The sequence below is a fragment of the Benincasa hispida genome, chromosome 4 (assembly GCF_027475165.1).
Source record: "Benincasa hispida cultivar pf3 chromosome 4, pf3_genome.v1.1, whole genome shotgun sequence".
Taxonomy (NCBI): Eukaryota; Viridiplantae; Streptophyta; class Magnoliopsida; order Cucurbitales; family Cucurbitaceae; genus Benincasa; species Benincasa hispida.
Window position 1 is genome coordinate 38,808,567 of NC_143481.1, and position 19,730 is coordinate 38,828,296.

A 19,730-nucleotide genomic window follows, 5' to 3' on the forward strand; every position below is an offset into this window, starting at 1 on the left:
AGCTAAATGACTACTGGAATATGAGTTATTCTGGAGATTATATTTAGTCAAGAATATCTTGCTTTAGTAAAGGAGTATTTGACTACCCCTCAGTAGTACTTATTCTGACTCACTATAGTATCGTTGCAAAAACAATGAAATTTGGGTACATTATTACTTTACTAAAACATGATTGGGTTTAAAAGCAATTCATTAACAAAGAATTATTTTATATTTTTAGAATGACTAGTTCATTTGTACGATTGTTGGCTTCAGATAAATTAACTGGGGACAATTAGTCTACATGGAAATCAAATTTGCATACAATACTTGTGATAGACGGTTTATGGTTTGTTTTAACAGAGAAGTGTCCTCCCATCCCTAGCTCAAATGCAAACAGAACTGTTTGAGAAGCATACGATAGATGGACGAAGGCAAATGAGAAAGCTCGTGCCTACATTCTTGCCATCATATCTACGTGGGATGTTCAGACAACTGTCCTTCTCCTCGAGGCCTGATGCTATCAAATATGTTTACAACTACCGAATGAAAGAAGAAGTCTCTGTTAGAAAATGTGTCCTAGACATAATGGTCCATTTCAATATGGTAGAGCTAAACGAAGTTGTTGTAGATGAGAGAAGCTAAGTCGGTTTTATTTTAGAATCTCTTGAAGATCTTCTTTCAATTTCGCACCAACATATTGATGAACAAGATAGAATAAAACCTGACTACACTTCTCAATGAGCTACAAACTTTTTAGTCCATTTTGAGAACAAAAGGACAATAAGCAGAGGTAAATGTTGCCGCTGCTGAGAAAAGAGAATCGTCCTCTAAAAAGCCTGATGTTGCTTTTTCTTCTAAGAATAAGAGTATTCTAGTGAAAAAGAACAAAAAGAAAGGGAAAAGAAAAACTTTTACTGGCCGCAAAGACAAGGCTAAAGCTGCAAACAAAGGAAAATGTTTCTACTACAGCGAGAACTTGCACTAGAAGTGAAACAACCCACAATACCTTACAGAGAAAAGAGCGGAAAAGGCAGAACAAGGAAATTAATTCCTAAGGTTTGCTTGCAAATGAGATAATGCTCCAGGTTGTGAACATGGGAGAGTACCTCAGTAAAACTAGTGGGAGATCTTGAAGTTGCTAACAGAAGTAAAATCCTTTTACTTTTGTTAATGTAGTAAAAGTTGTTTTATATTTTGTAAAGGACATGTTGTATATAATCTTTTGTTTTAAATGAAATGTTCATTAGCAAAAGTTACATTTTATATTTGTTCTACTATAAATAAATTGTTAAACCAACCAAAACTTAAAGCCATTTAAAATATTTAAAGGTTGAAAAACAATCAGGCAAATGGTTATGTTTACCTAAGTAATAAGTTCAACACTTGAAAGGTTCAAGATGTATAAGACTTGTAGGTAAAAGAATACAGAGAGTCTGAGATTTCTAAAGCTATTTTGATAAAACATGAAATCAAGTGACAACTCTCTATACCTAGTTGTCTTAATTGTTTTGAACAACCTTCCAATTTTAAGGTGCTTCTGAAATTTCATATGAGATATGGAGAACTCATAATAGTTGTTTACGATATGTAAAAGATGTTCACATAGTTCAGAAATTTGGAATAGACCGACACATGTGTTAGTGTCGAACCCTTAAGTATTGGAATATCGTTCAGATGGCATGCATATGTGTAGGCAAACCAAAAGTAGTATACTTTTTAAGTAAAAGAAAATCAAAGTTTTTATGTTGACAAATGCTAAATTTTTTTAGAAAAGTATACGAAATCACCATATATTATTTAGTTTCCATAAAAAGTAAAGTGTATATCAATAAAAGTTATTGATTAAAGCTGACACTGTAACAAAAGTTATTTGGACAGGTCAAATGCATCTTATTTAAAGAGTTGAGGGTACCTCGATGTAGTGGGAGGAATGTATGACAACCTAGCCATTATTTGGGTTTAGTTGAAACTCAAATCATCAGGCCTTGGTGATAGCATCGAGAAACAAGAAGTTATGGAAGTAAGATGCATTCCTTATATTGTTTTGAATAGAAGTCCATTATATACTAATATGTTTATAGCTATCCTCTTGGCTAAAGTGTTTGAGGATCACCTAGTGAGACTAGAACCACGGGTTGCCTCGGGGGTAAAACAATCTTTTGACCCAATCGTTATTACGAACAACCTGTGAAGGGTTAACTTACTAATTATGGTTATATCGAGTGGACACAATATATCTACAATGAGGAGAGTGCAACTACTGAACTTTAGTGAAGTGACCTGGTAGTTGATGAATAGGAGTTAATTCGGTGTAAAGAGTTTAGCCAATTAATCTCGGATCGTTGAAGGCCATGATCTGTAGGTCCATTAGGTCCCCCTACTAGCTCACAAACGGAATTAGCCTTAGAATAGCGTGATAAGTTGATTTGAAAAGTTCAAATTCGAATTAAGAGAATTAGTAATTATATGTGATATAATTACACATTTAATTTTGGAATTAAACGTAATTGGAGAATCGATTAATATATAAATATAATTTAAATATTAATTTCATGAATAGAGATTCATGGTAATGGAATTGGTGACAGAATTTATTAAATTATTTAATTAATTATTAATTATTAACTTTATTAGAAAAATTTATTATTGAATTAATTTTTGTAAAATTAATTAAATTTCAATTTTAATTAAAGGATTAAAATTGGAAAATGTTTTGAGTTTGAAAATCAACTTGAAAATCAAAAGGGAAATTGAAAATAGTGAAAAATCCCAATGTGAGATTTTCCCATTTTCAAGCAAGAAGGTTAGTCACCTTCTTACACATAATTCCATCACCAAATTTAAGGAGTAGCTGGAATCACTTCAAGTGATCAGTTTGTATGAGAGTCATGTAATAAAACCACTCTTGATTGAGTGGAAAAGGACATACAATTGCTGACTTGTTGAGTTTTTAAAGGTTGAAGAAGTTGAAAAACCAGAAAACCTCTCCTCCAATTTCCCTAAGTTCAAGCTTGTTTTGAGTCCCACAATTCAATCATTTCTGCTGAATCTCGTTGAAGAGGAGAATTTTCAATGGTATGTAATGAAACCCTCTCGATACCCTTTGAACATGCTTATTTTGATGTCAAAATTGAAGAATTCGAATGTTTAATGATCATGTTTTCCTCCGCTACATGTTTATTATTCCAACAGCCATGTATATCGTTCGTAATTTCCTGTTTTATGTTTCCAGTTTTTAGACCTGTTAGTGGACGGTGGGTTGGTTTGGTTCGTTCTTTTTCTACATTTTTTTACCCCGTAAATACGTGGTTTGATTGTAAATAACTTTATTGCCATTGCTTTTACATTATTAAATGACCAAACTTTTCTGGTTCTTCAACATAAAACAAAGAAAAACATACAAACTATGGAAGAAAGAAATGTGTTTTTTTCTTCTTTTTCAGTTCAATCTTGCATTGTTATGCCAAAAATGGGTGTATTTTACATAATCATATTACTTATTCTTTAATTTTTTTTACAGAGGAAAGGAGCTTGTTCAACATCAGAGAGGCAGCTTGACAGGCCAAGGTTTTATTTTTATGTCCTTACAAAGTAATTTGAAGTTTGATCTTTTATATGGTTTTTGTTGAGTTGTTTTTCGAGCAGTTGAGGAGTCTGGTGGTATATATTAGTCTTCACGCTGTGTTGGGGTACAAATTCATGGGTAAGACACAAATTTGATTGAAGTTGTTTATTCTCGACTTTTCAATCATCACATTGATGGTGAACAATTTTGTTTCTCTATTCTTTTTAAATTGTTTTTAAGATATCAATATTGGTTTAACTGATTGAAGGTTCATAGTGATGTTATATTTTGAAATGTCATTTTTATTCTTTGATTTGGTTGAAAGTTAACATAAAATTTATGTCATTTCTAGTGATGAATGTTACAATTCAACTTCTTTACCGGTTGCAGGTGTTACAAGGTTTAATTCTGGGAGAGGAGGTGGGATACATTCTCATATTTCCAAATTCTGTTTGAGAATATTTTTATGGAGGGAAGTATTTAGAATGACTTGTTTGCAACTTCATATTTGTTACTTTTGTTATAATCGATCATTATTATGATTGTTTTTTTTTATAGCAAGTTTGGGTGATTTTCATTGTTGGTTTAATATTAGTCATTATTGAGTCTCTAAATTCTAGATATATTTAAATATAAGACACACATGCCTTTGATCGGGTGTAGGTTTGATTTCCTTCGTTTCCGCTTCTTGTTGATCTCAAAAGTAATAATTTAATTTCTATTGTGTTTATATACATTTATTTAATGCTTCGGTAAACTGAGCATTATAGGGTTCATATTGTTAGTTTATTGTTGATTTTTAGTTTGTTGAAAAAGAGAGTTGTTGTTATGTTAGGGGTGTTTGTCGTGCAGAGTTGAGTTGAATTGAGTTGGTAATAATTATAGAGGGAGTTAGATTGTCTATGTTTGGGATGCAGAGTTCGGTTGAGTTGAGTTAATATGTCTGTTTGTTGTGCTTAGTTGAGTTGAGTTGAGTTAGAAAGTCTTTGTTTGGGGTGTTGAGTTGAGTTGAGTTGAATATGGGTATCTCATGTAGTTTTTTTAAACAAATATATCATATGTATATTTTTCTATTTTTATCTGTTTTCTTTTTCTTTTTTCTTTTTTTCTTTTTGTTATTTTTCTGTTTGCTCTTTTTTTGGGTATTTTTTCCTGTTGGTCTCTCTCTCGTTCCCTCTCTCTGGCTTTCGTTCTCTCTCTCTCGCTCCCTTTATCTCTCTCGCTCACCATCAATCATAATACTCAATTGCATAATCATTTGGTTCATATCTCCAAATACATACCATACCTATTTAACGTGAACAATTTGTGAATCTTATTTTGCAATTTCTTATCTTTTTTATAACTTATAAGGTGTTTTTTTTTAAAAAAAAAAAAATCACTATTGGTTCCCAAACTTTAGTAATTGTGAGTGAGGGAAGGAAGCATTCTTTTCGATACTTATAATATCCGTGTCATAATACAAACACAAAAATTACATGTCCTGACGTATGCAATAGTTATCATTCTTTTCGACATGATAGTCCATTATCCATTTGCTGTTATCCAAAAGAACCATAAACAAAATATAGGGGTATGGGTTCAAATATTAGTGGTCAGTCTACATGTTTCTTCGTAGTAGATAGAGACAGTACCTCTTCCATTCGTGTTTTGGTACTGCAAGGAAGTAATCTGTCTTCTGAATGTTTGTGACAAGGAGGTCAATAAGGATGACCTGATCATCTTCATTCAGGCCATTAATGTTGTATATGGCGTTTACTACTTCCTTTTGACGCCCGAACTCCAGCTCATACTTCTCCTTCTGCCACAATGCAAGTCTACCCATGTGTGTATTTTGCATTTCAACAATTAATCTCATGATGTCGATCATTTCAGCTTGGAATGGTAGTCTCTTCCTCTTGCTTCCTCAAGATGACTCGGCAGATACTCTCGCTCTACCTGTAGATTGCTCTACTGGCTCTTCATCTATTCCATCTTGATTTAATGGTGATTCTATTTGGTGAACCATAAGTGTGTGATAGTCCTATGATCCAAGTCGAATCTCATCTTCAAACTCTCTGGATGCATTCGTCGCCATCACGTATGGGTCTTCACTTGATTGTCCTACTACTCTGTCTTTCCCAAATACGGTGCAGAGGTTATCGCAATGGGGAAATGGCTTGTTCCACATCCCCTACGCATTGGGATGACTCGACATTGATACACATATACATTATTAATATTTATATTATAACACGTACCCATACATTTTTTTGATAGAATCTTACCCGAACCCAAAGATAAAAAATCTCCCTCTCGACCTAGACACATTTGAACTCCTCATTCCAGCCGAACTCTGACTGACTTAACATCTCTGATATTACGTTGTATTGTTTCTTCAGACACCTCACCTTGTACTCAATGGTGTTCTGATTCAATGCGCACCCGGGCACTTTCTCATGTAGAATTCGCTCAAGTGTTGTAGGTATCCTGGTCGAAACGTCTCATTGTCGGACCTCCAACCGGTTTCCACCAAATACAATAGGGCTTCCACCAACTTAGCATCTTCCACCTTTGACCAAACGTGTTTATACCTCCTACCATTAACTGCCATTATGCTGCATGCATACGTCTGTTGAATGAAAAAAATGCTATAAATTAAACACATGCACAGACGAAGGATAAACTACTGAAATTATATGTTCGAATTTAACTTTCGCATACAGAGTCTTGACACAAAACATTTTCACAACATACTTGGAATATTCTATAATTAAATACCATTCAATAGTAAAAGAAAAGTAAATAATAAACGTCGAATAACCAGGCTCTCTGCCATTGAGTAAACATTTCGACCGCCAAGTCATCTCTGAACTTGGTCCATTCCTCCGATGATTCAACAAATTCAATACGATCCCTATCAAGACCAACTGATGTAGAATTCTCCTCATTGGGCATGTCAAGCATTGCACCGATTCCCATCCCCCTTGTTATCAAGTTGTGAATAAGGAAACATGCAGTTATTGTTCGAAATTGGACTTGTATTGAGTAGGATGATTTTCTCCTAAGAATAGCCCATCGCCCCTTTAGCAACCCAAATGCTCGCTTGATACCGTTCCTTGCTGAAGAATGTTTCATGTTGAAAAATCCTCTTGCAATTGTTGGTGCGTTTCTTGCTCCACGCCAATCAAAGAGATGGTATCGTTCCCCTCTGTACGACGCCAAGAATCCTTCAACGTTGGGTATCCAGCATTACATAGGTAATAGTATCCTGTACAAGTTTTAAAATTTCATGCACATGTGTTGTGGCATGTACGCATGTTTGAATAACGTATGCAGTTATTATAATATCCTTTGGAACCCTCAATCCATACGGTCGCGAAACTGCATCCCTAAGAACCTTTGAATCGGTTGCAGACCCTTCCCACCCTGGCAAAACGAAGATGAATCCCCATTTTAATCACATAAAGCAAGAACGTTTGTGGCAATCTCTTCCTTTCTCGTCCTATATCGAGGTCGATCGACGATACTAACATTCATTTTAACGTATGTGTCATCTAACGCATCTAGACAATTCTGTTTCTCTCAAGTGATCAGAATGAATTTAAAAAAAAAATCTATCGTTGCATGCATATTTATAACGTATTCATACAAAAAATGAGTACTTTTTGTACCTAAAACCACTCCCATCTTCTATCAGTACATGTATTTCTAATCATTTCTAGTTTTTCCAACAAAACAGTGTGATGTTGTGAGACTGCCCCTCCAACCATCTCGCCAGACCTCGAAAAGCTTCTGTGTACCACTCGATTCTTGACATCGTGTGCAAGAATGTATAGGAATATCGCAACCATCTCTTCGACGTCCACACATCTTGTTAGTTCCAAACAACTAGTCGATCATAGCATATTACATAGAATCGTAAAGATATGTCTATCCATTCAGGTGCTTTCACGACATGCCAAGTCACTCTCATAAATGACGCGGAAGAAGGTCAACTGCCTAATGCAGTGCCTAGCATATGTCGGTTGTCTCTCTATCCTTCGGTAGTTGTTCAGTAATGTGGTTAGTGTTATGAACAACTATATTTGAGAGTGTGAAATAATTCTCATGATCGAAAAGAGGTCTTTAACAGTATCTATCTTTATAGAGAAAGGGATACACAAGTTGTTCCTGAAAGGGTAAGGTCTTTGGCCGATTAAGTTTCATGATTAAGAAAGAATAGCAAACGATGTCAAGCTTCGGTACTGGGCATATTAGGTTACAGTTTAGTTTTATGGTGTTATTTCCCATTGTACCTATAATATTCTAAAAATACATGTTTTCAAGGGCTTAGTGGATTTTTTTTTTCCTAAGAATAGGGATAGGGGTATTTTAGTCAAGTCTTTTTAAGGCCTTAGTGGGTTTTTTTTTTCTTTTTTTATTCTTCTTCTTCTCCTCCCCCCACCCCCCACCCCAGATTGGCTTATAAATAGTTTGTATCAGTTTCTAACTACATTGTTGTCATACACCTAGTTCCTCGGACAAAAAAATCTTCACCAAAAAATGTATTAAAATGATGTATATAGAAAAGATCTGCATTTTTCCATACTTTCAAAACTTAGTGAATCGATTGTATGAACATTGATGCATAGTTTTTTTTTTTTTTTTTTTAATTCTTATGTCACCGATTAGAAACTATATTTTTCAAAAATTAAACATTGATTATAATATTAATACCACCGTTTCATTACAATTACATAATTTTAAGAAGAACGTCAATTTTCAATTTTGATTGTGAAACAATGGTAAGATGTACTAAAATTAATCCTGAAACCAACTTGATAATAACACACAAAAATGTATAGAATAGGTTCTCATTGAAGTTGGAATAAAAAGAATTGAAAAAAAAAATACTATTTCACCAATAATGCACCAAAATTTTGAGAAGTATTAGATTAAAAAATATAATATCACCAACAATTAACAAAAAAAATTGAGAACTTGTATTCAAAAAAAAAATGTGACCAATAATTAACAAATAACATATTTTCATAAAAAAAAAAAAAAAAAAAGTCCTCGACTTTAGTAGAAAAGGGAGATACTTCGAACGCTCAAACTAATTAGGAATAATTTGTGCAATTAGTTTGGGCCCTATAAGAAACACAAAATAATGATAGTTAGATGAGAAATAAAATAGAATAAATTGAACTAAGGAATAACGAAAAGTAACATACCTTTTTTTAAAGGAGAAATAGGTGGTTGTTGGAGATAGTTGGGTGCATTTAAGTGCACCTAACCCCTTTAATTAAAAAGTGAAATTAATTAAAATGAATATCAACTCAAGTTTAAATAAAGTCAAATAGATTGCAGTTAGGTGGTTCAGCCAGTGTAAATACAAATATGATAGTGGAATGAATTTTAATATAAAACAGTGAGGGCCTCAGATAGAGCATAACATAAGATAGATCGATCCTTGGAAGAAATCCAACTAAAACAATGAACCAAATCATCATATCAAATTTTTGTAAAATTTAAAAGTAAGCTGAAAACGATTTTAAATAAACCAGAAAAAATATTTATGTAATATAACACAAAAAATCTATTCAATTAGCTACCAAATTTGAAATGAAAATCAAATTAGAATGTATAAAGAAAAATAGATTTAAACAGGGGACAAGCTAAATATGAAAAGACGAGGGAAGAAATCGAAAAATAGAACAAAAATCTGAAGAAAAAAATAGCAACAGAAAGAAAATGGAAGAAGAAAGAGGGACGGCGAAATAAGAGATAAGATGAGAGAAGAAATCGAACAGCGGGAGAAGAGTGAAGATGAGGGAAGAAACCGAACATTGGGGTGTTAGAAGAAGAAAGAAGGGAAAATGTCGAAAGAAAAGAGAAGAGGGGAGAATCCAAAAGGCAGAAGATGAGGGAAGAGAGAAGGAAATGCAAATAGAACTCACCGATTTTTAAGGTGAGTTTTGAGTGAGTAAAAATGGTGGGTTATTAAACCCACCGTTTTTATTTATGGGCTTAACACACATGGGTAGTAAGTATCCTCCCAACCCAACCCAGCCCAACCCATACCCATTTATCAAACACCCCCTTAATGTCTTTGTTAGTGAGTTTTGTTATGGTTGGTAGTCATGTTGTTTTTTAATTTATAATTAACGTGCTAAAGGACTTTAACGAATGTATTGAAAATAATTTTGGTGATGAGTTGTCTTTTGATACTAGAACATGTGGCTTATAAATGGTTTTGTTGTTGATAGGTTCATGGCTTCTTAGTTTTGTCTTTGGTTTTGATATCAAATTCTTATTTCTATGCTTCGGTTGTTAAATTGTTCATGGCTACTATAGCCTAATTTTATACTAGTGTCTTTTCTCTTGGATTTAACAAGCTTACTTGTTTGAGTTTGTAAAAATGTGTTTATGGTTTTCATAAAGTTGTTTGTGTTTATAAGTTTATAAATTTTCCCAAGAACATGGATTTTTTTTTTTTTTTTTTGCAGGAAAACCTCCAGATTGGCAGGATTTTGTTGGTATGACGAGATTCAGCTGCACAATTATTTTAGTTTTGTTCTTTTTTTGTTGGATGTATCTATATGACCGTCGAAAGTAGACAACCAACTCTCTAGATCTTTAGAATTTAGAGCTTTATGTATATATTGGTCAATATAACTTGTTAATAGGTTTGTTAAACAATTTGTCACTTTGTTGTGAATTAGTCAACTTTTGTGTTTGTTTAAAGTTGAGTTGTATATATAATGGCCATTAAGATTTTATTTTATGCATGTACATATAAAAAAATAATATTATTGATTTCCATATGTATAAGTAAAAAAAGTGTATATGTATTCGTTTTTCAATAACAAAACCATGGTAGACATTTAATACCAGACTATTATCGATAAAAAGTACATGAAAAACCGACATTATAGATGATGTTAAATGTCAATTGAAAATCGACATTGAAGATAGTGTTCAATGTCGGTTGAAAACTGACATTAAATATAATTGAAATTGAAATTGAACTCTTGGTCATTTATAATGTCAGTTTTAAACCAACATTAAAGACAACCGACATTGAAGACCTTTTATAACACGATTTTCAATGTCAATTTTAAATCGATATTGTACGCCTATAATGTCAGTTTTAAACCAAATTAAAGCCAAATTTTATAGTAGTTAGTGATTTCGTGGATTTGTTAACCCTGTGTTCAAAATTCTGGCGATAGTGAAGGGACAATGTGAATGCAAGTTCTTCCTAAAGAGATATATCTACCCTACCTTAATATCAATGTCTTCATTTTCAAACATCTGACCTGACACAATCATTGCCACTTCAGGTCATGAACTTGGAGGTTCTGCATGAGTATTTTCCACATACAGGTTGGTATCTTCACATTGACGGTAGCACACTCACCCTCCATTCGAATGTCCTTATCATTCTCTTCAGTCAGATCATCAAACTCATCAAACTCATTAAACTCATCATCCAATTTCTTTGGTAATTCCAATTCGTAGTCTGAATCGTATTCAATTATTTTCTCCTATTGGTTCACGTTATCCTCTCTTACACTATGCTCATTACACTAAGTAAAGAGATTGCTCTCTTAAGGACTGATTTCAGGGCTTGAACATAGTGGCCCTAGCTTCTCTTTGGAAAAGAAGACTCAGTCATTGTAGGACTATGACTTATGTTCATTAGAGGGATCAGTGGTACTTAAGGAGACAGATGTAACTACATGGGCATAACGGTTATTGGCCAGCTGTACTTACGAGCGATCTGTGAAGGGTTGTCGCACTGCTGATTGGTTAAGATGGACACATAATATATCTGTAGTAAGGAGAGTTCAGTTGTCAGTCTTTAGTGGAGTGCCTGACAGTTAACAGATGGTGGATCCCGTGACTAAAGAGTTTAGTCAGTTATTCACATACCGTTGGAGCTTTGAGCTACAGGTCTATAAGGTCCCCTTGGTAGCTCAATGGATTCAGTTGAGGATCAGTTCTTGGTGTTGATTTGAAATGTTCACAAGAGGTATTTTTATTATATATGATATAATCGATATGATGTATGAGATACATCTAGTGGAGGATTGATGTAAATGAGATTTACATTAAGTACCATGGAATAGAAAAAGAACTATGGTTTATATGTTTCATGAGATGAAATATTAAAACTATAGGTTATAAATATAGTATGATAAGTTGGTTATCATTTATATTTATAATAATATTAATTATTGGATAATTAATTATTTTTCTTTAATAACCAATTGAGTGGGTGGTTATTGGGCTTTCATGGTAACTATGAGTTAAAAAGAAATTTTTTTTTCCCTAATTTGAGTAAGGTTTTACAAAAGAAAAAAATTGATTTTGAGTTTTTCTCTCGACAAAAAAAAAACTCATGGTGGTTGTCAAGTAAATATAGATTTACTAAACGACAGTTTGGACAAGCTAAGCGATCGTGCAGTATTTACTAAACGACAGCTTGCCTAAAGTAAACGATCGTGTAGTCTCTGTAGGCGATAGACACTGAGCTATGTGATGAGCTAAATGATCACTTAGCTTTTGCTAGACGATTGCTTAGCTTTAGCTAAACTATTGGGCATCGACCTGTACGATAGGTCTCCGCCATCTTCCACTTGCCCAATCGTGTACACGATCAGTGTTTCCTCCTTTGTCTGCTTCATACCAAATCCGAACAGAGTCCACCCTCTGGATTTTCACACCGAGAATACCAAGGTAGCCTTGTTGGTGGTGTCATACTCAACTCAACATCGTCAAGGTTCTGTGGAGGTCGTTCATGTTGCTGATGAGTTCATGACCGAGGCGTTCGTTGAGTTCGAGTGTGAAGTGTTCATGCTGTATTGTGGTCGTGTAGATCAAGCATTCGAGATTGCTGTTGTTCGAGCATTCGTGAGTAAGGAGCGTGGAGACGAGTCTACAAATGTTCGTAGAGTTCTACTTTGTTCATTTGTAGTGTTCATGCTATAATTTCTGTATCAATTGCATAACTATTTGTTTTGTAGATGACTGTAATTGGTAATGTTCATTCATGATTGTAATTTGGAATGATCTTATTTCCGCTGCCCATGAAAAACTCGAGTTCGATCTCCTTCAATTATATTATATCTATTGTATGTCTCATGTAAAAGGTATACTAGAAGAGTTGTCTGGATTATATTATACTCATATACGAGTAATTGAAACATATGCAACAATGAACCTAAAGTTCATGAATCTAGACATTTTTGCAATTTGGCATGACAGATTAGGTCATTTAGGATCTATAATGATGAGAAGAATTATTGAGAATTCAAATGGACATCCATTGAAGAGCCAAAAGATTCTTCAATTGAATGAATTATCATGTGATGCTTGCTCTCAAGGAAAATTAATCATTAGACCATTACTACTTAAAGTGGGGATTGAATCACCTACATTTTTATAACAAATTTATGGTGATATATTTGGACCTATTAACCCACCAAGTGAACCATTTAGATATTTTATGATATTAATAGGCGCATCCAGTAGATGGTCACACGTGTGCCTATTGTCAAGTCAAAATCTTGCATTTGCAAGATTACTGGCATAAATAATTAAGTTAAGAGCACAAATTGCAAAATTGTCATTTCAATGAGACAAATTTTACAACATTAGGGGGTGGAATTAAGAAGTTTGAAAAAGAAATTTCATGGAATGCATCATTGTTGTCTCATTTAGATCTCCGTACGGACCAATGTGAACTTGAAGTTCAAAAGATAATTTATTTGCAAAATATAACAAATCAGTTACTATATGCTTTTATAGATACAAAGAAAGTAACTAAATCACATATACCAACTGCAAATGTTCCATCGAAAATTGATATCCCAACATAACAAGTTGTCAATAATAAGTCTAGAACATGCTAAAACGTGGTAGTCCAGTGGGTTCCAAAGATAAAAGTCCTCGAAAAAAAATAATTAATCAAGAAGACTTGGTTGAGGATGTAAATACCCATGAAGAAATTCATGACATGACTAATGAGGAAGGTGGAATACCTAAAGATAATAATGAGATTTCAATAAACTGTCATGATAGGAAAAAGATGGAACCGAACTTAGATAGTTATTGACAACATTTTTGCATATACTGTTGCTTTTGATATTATTTCTAAAAATGAGGATTCTAAACCAGAATCTGTTGAAGAATGTCGACATAGAAAATATTGGCTTTGTGGAAAGAAGCAATCGAGGTAGAATTAAACTCACTGTCAAAATGTTAGGTTTTTGGACTAGTAGTCCGAACACCAGAAGGTGTCAAACTTGTGGGATAAAAATGGAAATTTTTAGGAAAAGAAATGAAAATAATGATATCACAAGATATAAAGAAAGACTAGTTGCACAAGATTTTTCACAAAGACTTGGTATTGATTATGAGGAGACGTATTCTCCGATGGTGGATGCAATTACATTAAGATATTTAATTGGTCTGACTCTATATGAAAATCTGGACATGCATCTTACAGATGTAGTCACAACATATTTATATGGATCTTTTGATAATGATATTTAAATGAGAATCCCAGAAGGATTTAAGGTACCTGAAAATATAAATTAAGTTCCCGCAAATTGTATTCAATAAAGTTACAGAGATCGCTATATAGATTGAAACAATTAGGACGAATGTGGTACAATCGTCTGAGTGGATATTTGTTGAAATAAAGATATCAAAACAATTCAATATATCCAGGATTTGCTATTATAACTGCATATGTTAAAGAGTTAAATATGATTGGAACTCTTGAAGAGCTTTCAAAGACAATAAAATATCTTAAGAAAGAATTTGAGATGAAAGATATAGGAAAAACAAATTTTTCCTTAGCTTTCAAATTGAGCATTTAGCAGATGAGATATTTGTTCATCAGTCAACTTATAGAGGAAAAATTTTGAAAAGGTTCTATATGTACAAAATACATCCATTGAACATTCCAATAAAAGCTCGTTCACTAGATGTGAAGAAAGGTATATTTCGACTTCGAGATGATAATGAAGAACTTCTTGATGCTGAAGTACCATATCTTAGTGCAATTGGTGCACTTATGTATCTTGCTAATAATACAAGACCAGATATTGTATTTTCTGTAAATTTATTAGCAAGATATAGTTCTTTTCTAACAAAAACACATTGGAACGAAATTAAGCATATACTCTGTTATTTTCGAGGAACGATCGACATAGGTTTGTTTTATTCAAATAAATTAAATTTTGATCTAGTTGGTTATACAAATTCTTGATGTTTATTTGATACACACAAAGCTCGATCTCAAATAGGTTATCTGTTCACATGTGGATGAACTGCTATATCATGGCAATCGGTGAAACAGACCATAACAGTCACTTTCTCAAATCATACTGAAATTCTTGCAATTCATGAGGCTAGTTGAGAATGTGTATGGGTAAGATCAATGACTCAGAATATTTGTGGAACATGTGGTTTATCTTCTGGTAAAAATCTTCCAACGATATTATACGAATACAACACAACATGCATATCCTAAATTAAAGGATATATTGAAGAAGATAAAACAAAACATATTTCACCGAAACTTTTCTACATTCATGATCTTGAAGAAAATGACAACATCACTATACAACAAATTTATTCGAATGATAATCTGACAGACTTATTTATAAAGGTATTACCTACCGCAATCTTTGAAAAATTGGTGTATAACATTGGAATGTAGGAACTCTGAGATCTTAAGTGATGTTTCTATGAAAGGGAGTAAATATACCATATTCTTTTTAAGATGATCAAATTATATCAAATATGTGCTCTTTTTCCTTCACTAGATTTTTTTTTTCTAGTGGGTTTTTTCTTAGTAAGGTTTTAACAAGACATATTTCATACATAATAGGCAGAGGAGGAGTATTATAAATATGTTAAATTAGGTGCAATGTAGAAGCTCATTATTAGTGTCCATTGGTCATGTGTCTCTTATCCATTACCCATGTGTTATTTATGTGTCTCAAGATTACACACTATTAGTGTCTACCTAATCCGCCTCCTAATTGTCTGTTTGTCTATAAATAGTGATATTTAGTGGATTTTGAAAGACACATATTACTGATTAATCCATGAAAATTAGAGAAGATGGATAATTTAAAGAAATTTTCATTTCATATTTTGTTAATTTATATATTTTATATAATAATAATAATTATAGACAAATTAAGAAAAAGTAAAGGCCATTATGGAGACGGGACCTAAGCAATTTCGATAGGTTAGCAAATGACCAAAGAGTCCTTGGACTTCTTTATCATTTATCAATCGTCGCTTTCCTTTTTTAAATCTCATCTTCATCTTCCCCACTCACTCACTCACTGTCACAGTCACCACCATCGGCGAAGAGATGTCCGACGCTCTTTCAACCCTGCGGCTTCCATGGAAGGTGAAGATGATGTTGATCGCCATTGCCGTCGGCACCGACATCTGCTGCCGCTCCGATGTCTCAGTCAACCGCTTCCTCTCTAACCTCTTGGATTTCAAGTCTCCTCCTCTGAAGAAACCAAAGAATGGCCTCAAAAGCTTCGATGTCATTGTCGATGCTTCCCGCGACCTCTGGTTCCGTCTGTACGCTCCGACCTCCGAATCGATGTCCGAATCGCTGCCGTTGATTGTCTATTTCCACGGCGGCGGATTCGTATACATGGCTCCTGATTCCAAACTCCTCGACGACTTATGCCAGAGGCTTGCTCGAGAAATCCCCGCCGTAGTCATCTCTGTAAACTACCGTCTCGCTCCAGAGCATCGCCATCCTTGCCAGTACGAAGATGCCTTCGATGTTTTGAAATTCATCGACGGCGACAGTTCTGCGATTGAAGGATTTCCTGCGAACGTCAATCTGAAACGGTGCTTCCTCGCTGGTGACAGTGCCGGTGGAAACATCGCGCACCACACGATTTTGAAATCTGGAGATCACGAATATCGTGAGTTGGAGATCATCGGCCTGATCTCGATCCAACCGTTCTTCGGTGGAGAAAAACGAATGGAATCGGAAAAAAGGCTAATAAAAGCTCCACTGTCGACGATGGACCGGACGGACTGGTACTGGAAGGCATTTTTACCGGAAGGATCTGACAGAGACCACCCGTCGGTGAACATTTTCGGTCCAAACTCGGTGGATATATCGAAGGTGAGGTTTCCGGCGATTAAAGTGTTTGTTGGAGGATTAGATCCGTTAATGGATTGGCAAAAGGAATACTACGAAGGATTGAAGAAATCAGGTAAGGAAGCTTACTTGAGCGAATATCCGAACGCGTTTCACAGCTTTTATGGTTTCCCGGAGTTGCCGGAATGGAGTTTGTTCATCAAAGACGTCAGGGATTTCATAACAGAGCAGTGCTTGAAGAAAAGCAGTTGAAAGAATCAGAATCAGGGATTGAATTCAGTCAACAAAGGGTAAGATTAAGAGCTTTGTGTTTTTTCACTTGGTTTCCTTTGTTTATGAAATGATTGATGTGGTAATCCTTTATTGTTATGGTAATTAAGCGCTAATTAAGAAACATATTTATACTCGAGTATCTATACACTAAGGGTGTGTTTGGTGTGTGATAAAAGTAGAGAGTTGAGTTGAGTTGGTAATTATTATCTGGAGAGTTAAATTGTCTGTGTTTGTTTGCAGAGTTGAGTTAGTTGATAATTATTGTTTGTGTTTGTTGTGCTAGGTTGAGTTTAGTTGGGGATCTGATGCAGTTTTTTTGTTTTTTTGTGAATGAGATTAGTTCTATTTTTTTCTGTTTGTTTTTTATTTCATTCTTTTATTTTTTAGTTTTATGCTTTGCTATTGTTGATTAATTTTCAAATATACACGTATTTTCTCAAACCATTTATAATATAAACTGGACAGTCTCAATTTTTTTCTCAATTTGTAGAACATAATAGATTGTTTTTTATATATTCTAAAAACTGTAATAATTTTAATTCTCTTCAATCGGTAAAATATACCAACAAAATATATATCATATTGCTGCTCAATTAATTGGTATATTGTATATTGTATGTATATATATTGAATGTTTGTATATACATTGAAGGTAATTATTCCAATTACTAATTGGTATATGTATGTATATATATTGAATCTTGCTAACTTAACTTTATTCTTTCACATATCATACAGTTTATTTTTATATAATATGGATAGTATATTTGGAATTGAAATTGTACATAGGATAATTATCTTTCATTTGATTATGATGGTGAGAATGTGATGTAGTATAGTCACATTTTTCATAAGATCACAAAAATAATATGAACCGACCAAACATGTGGCCGTTTCCAAAAAAAAATTCACAAAATTTATGTTCTTTTCTATACTTATAATATCTGTGTCATAATACAAATACAAAAATTACATATCATGACGTATGCAAAAGTTATCATTCTTTTTGACATGACAGTCCATTGTCTATTTGTTATCCAAAAAAACTATAAATAAAATATTGGGGTGTGATCAGTCTACATATTTCTTCCTAGTAGACGGAGGCAGTATCTCTTCCGTGCGTGTTCTGGTACTGCAAGGAAGCAATCTGTCTTCTGAATGTCTGTGACAAGGAGGTCAATAAGGGTGACCTGATCATCCTCATCCAGGTCATCAATGTTGTATATGGCATTTACTACTTCCTTCCGATGCTCGAACTCCAGCTCATACTTCTCCTTTTGCCACGATACAAGTCTACCCATGTGTGTGCTCTGCATTTCAACAGTCAATCTCATGATGTCGATCATTTCAGCTTGGAATGATGGTCTCTTCCTCTTACTGTCTCGAGATAACTCGGCAGTTACACTCGTTCTACTTGTAGATTGCTCTGCTGGCTCTTCATCTATTTCATCTTGATTTAATGGTGATTCTGTCTAGCGAACCTCAAGTGTGTGACAGTCCTGTGATCCAAGTCGAATCTCATCTTCAAACTTTTTGAATGCATTCGTTGCCTATCACGTATGGGTCCTCACTTGATTGCCTTACTACTCTGTCTTTCCCAAATACGGTGGAAGGTCATCGTAATGTGGGAATGGCTTGTTCTACATCTCCTTTGCATTGGGATGACTCTGCATTGATACACATACACATTATTAATATTTATATTATAACACGTACCCGTACATTTTTTTTTCTAGAATCTTACCCGAATCCAAAGATCGAAAATCTCCCTCTCAACCTGGACACATTTAAACTCCTCGTTCCAGTCGAACCCCGACTGACTTAACATCTCTAATATTGCGTTGTATTGTTTCTTCAGACTCCTCACCTTGCACTCAATGGTGTTTTGATTCAATGCGCACCCGAGCACTTTCTCATACAGAATTCGCTCCAAATATGTAGATATTCTGGTCGAAACATCCCATTGTCGGACCTCCAACCGGTCTCCACTAAATACAATAGAGCTTCCACTAACTTAGCGTCCTCCACCTTCGACCATATGTGTTTAGACCTCTTACCATTATCTGCCATTATGTTGTAGCATACGTTTGTTGAATGAAAAGAAGCTATAAATTAAACACATGCACAAACAAAGGATAAACTGCTGAAATTATATGTTCCAATTTAACTTGTTCACACAGAGTCTTGGCACAAAATATTTTCACAACATACTTGGGATGTTCCATAATTAAATTCCATTCAGTAGTAAAAGAAAAGTAAGCAATGAACATTGAATAATCAGGCTCTTTGCCATTAAGTAAACATTTCGACCGCTAAGTCATCCCTAAACTTGGTCAATTCCTCCGATGATTCAACAAATTCAATATGATCCCCATCAAGACCAACTGATGCAGAATTCTCCTCATCGGGCACGTCAAGCATTGCATCGATTCCCATCTCCGTTGTGATCAAGTTGTGAATAAGGCAACATGCAGTTATTGTTCGACATTGGACTTGTATTGGGTAGAATGATTTTCCCCTAAGAATAGCTCACCGCCCTTTTAGCAACCCAAACGCTCGCTCGATAACGTTCCTTGCTGAAGAATGTTTCATGTTGAAAAATTCTCTTGCAGTTGTCGGTGCGTTTCTTGCTCCACTCCAATCGGAGAGATGGTATCGTTCCCTTCTGTACGGCGTCAAGAATCATTCAGTGTTGGGGTATCCAGCATCACATAGGTAATAGTATCCTGTACACATTTCGAAATGTCATGCACATGTGTTGTGGCATGTACGCATGTTTAAATAATG

General features: G+C 34.4%; 1 pseudogene across 1 annotated transcript; it reads left to right on the forward strand.

Moving 5' to 3' along the window:
- The first annotated feature begins 15,662 nt into the window (after positions 1-15,662).
- LOC120076032 (putative carboxylesterase 18 pseudogene) lies at positions 15,663-18,681 on the forward strand (annotated as a pseudogene). Its single transcript, XR_016529281.1, has 2 exons — positions 15,663-16,960; positions 18,041-18,681. The product of XR_016529281.1 is annotated as a putative carboxylesterase 18 pseudogene (transcript).
- The last annotated feature ends 1,049 nt before the right edge of the window (positions 18,682-19,730 follow it).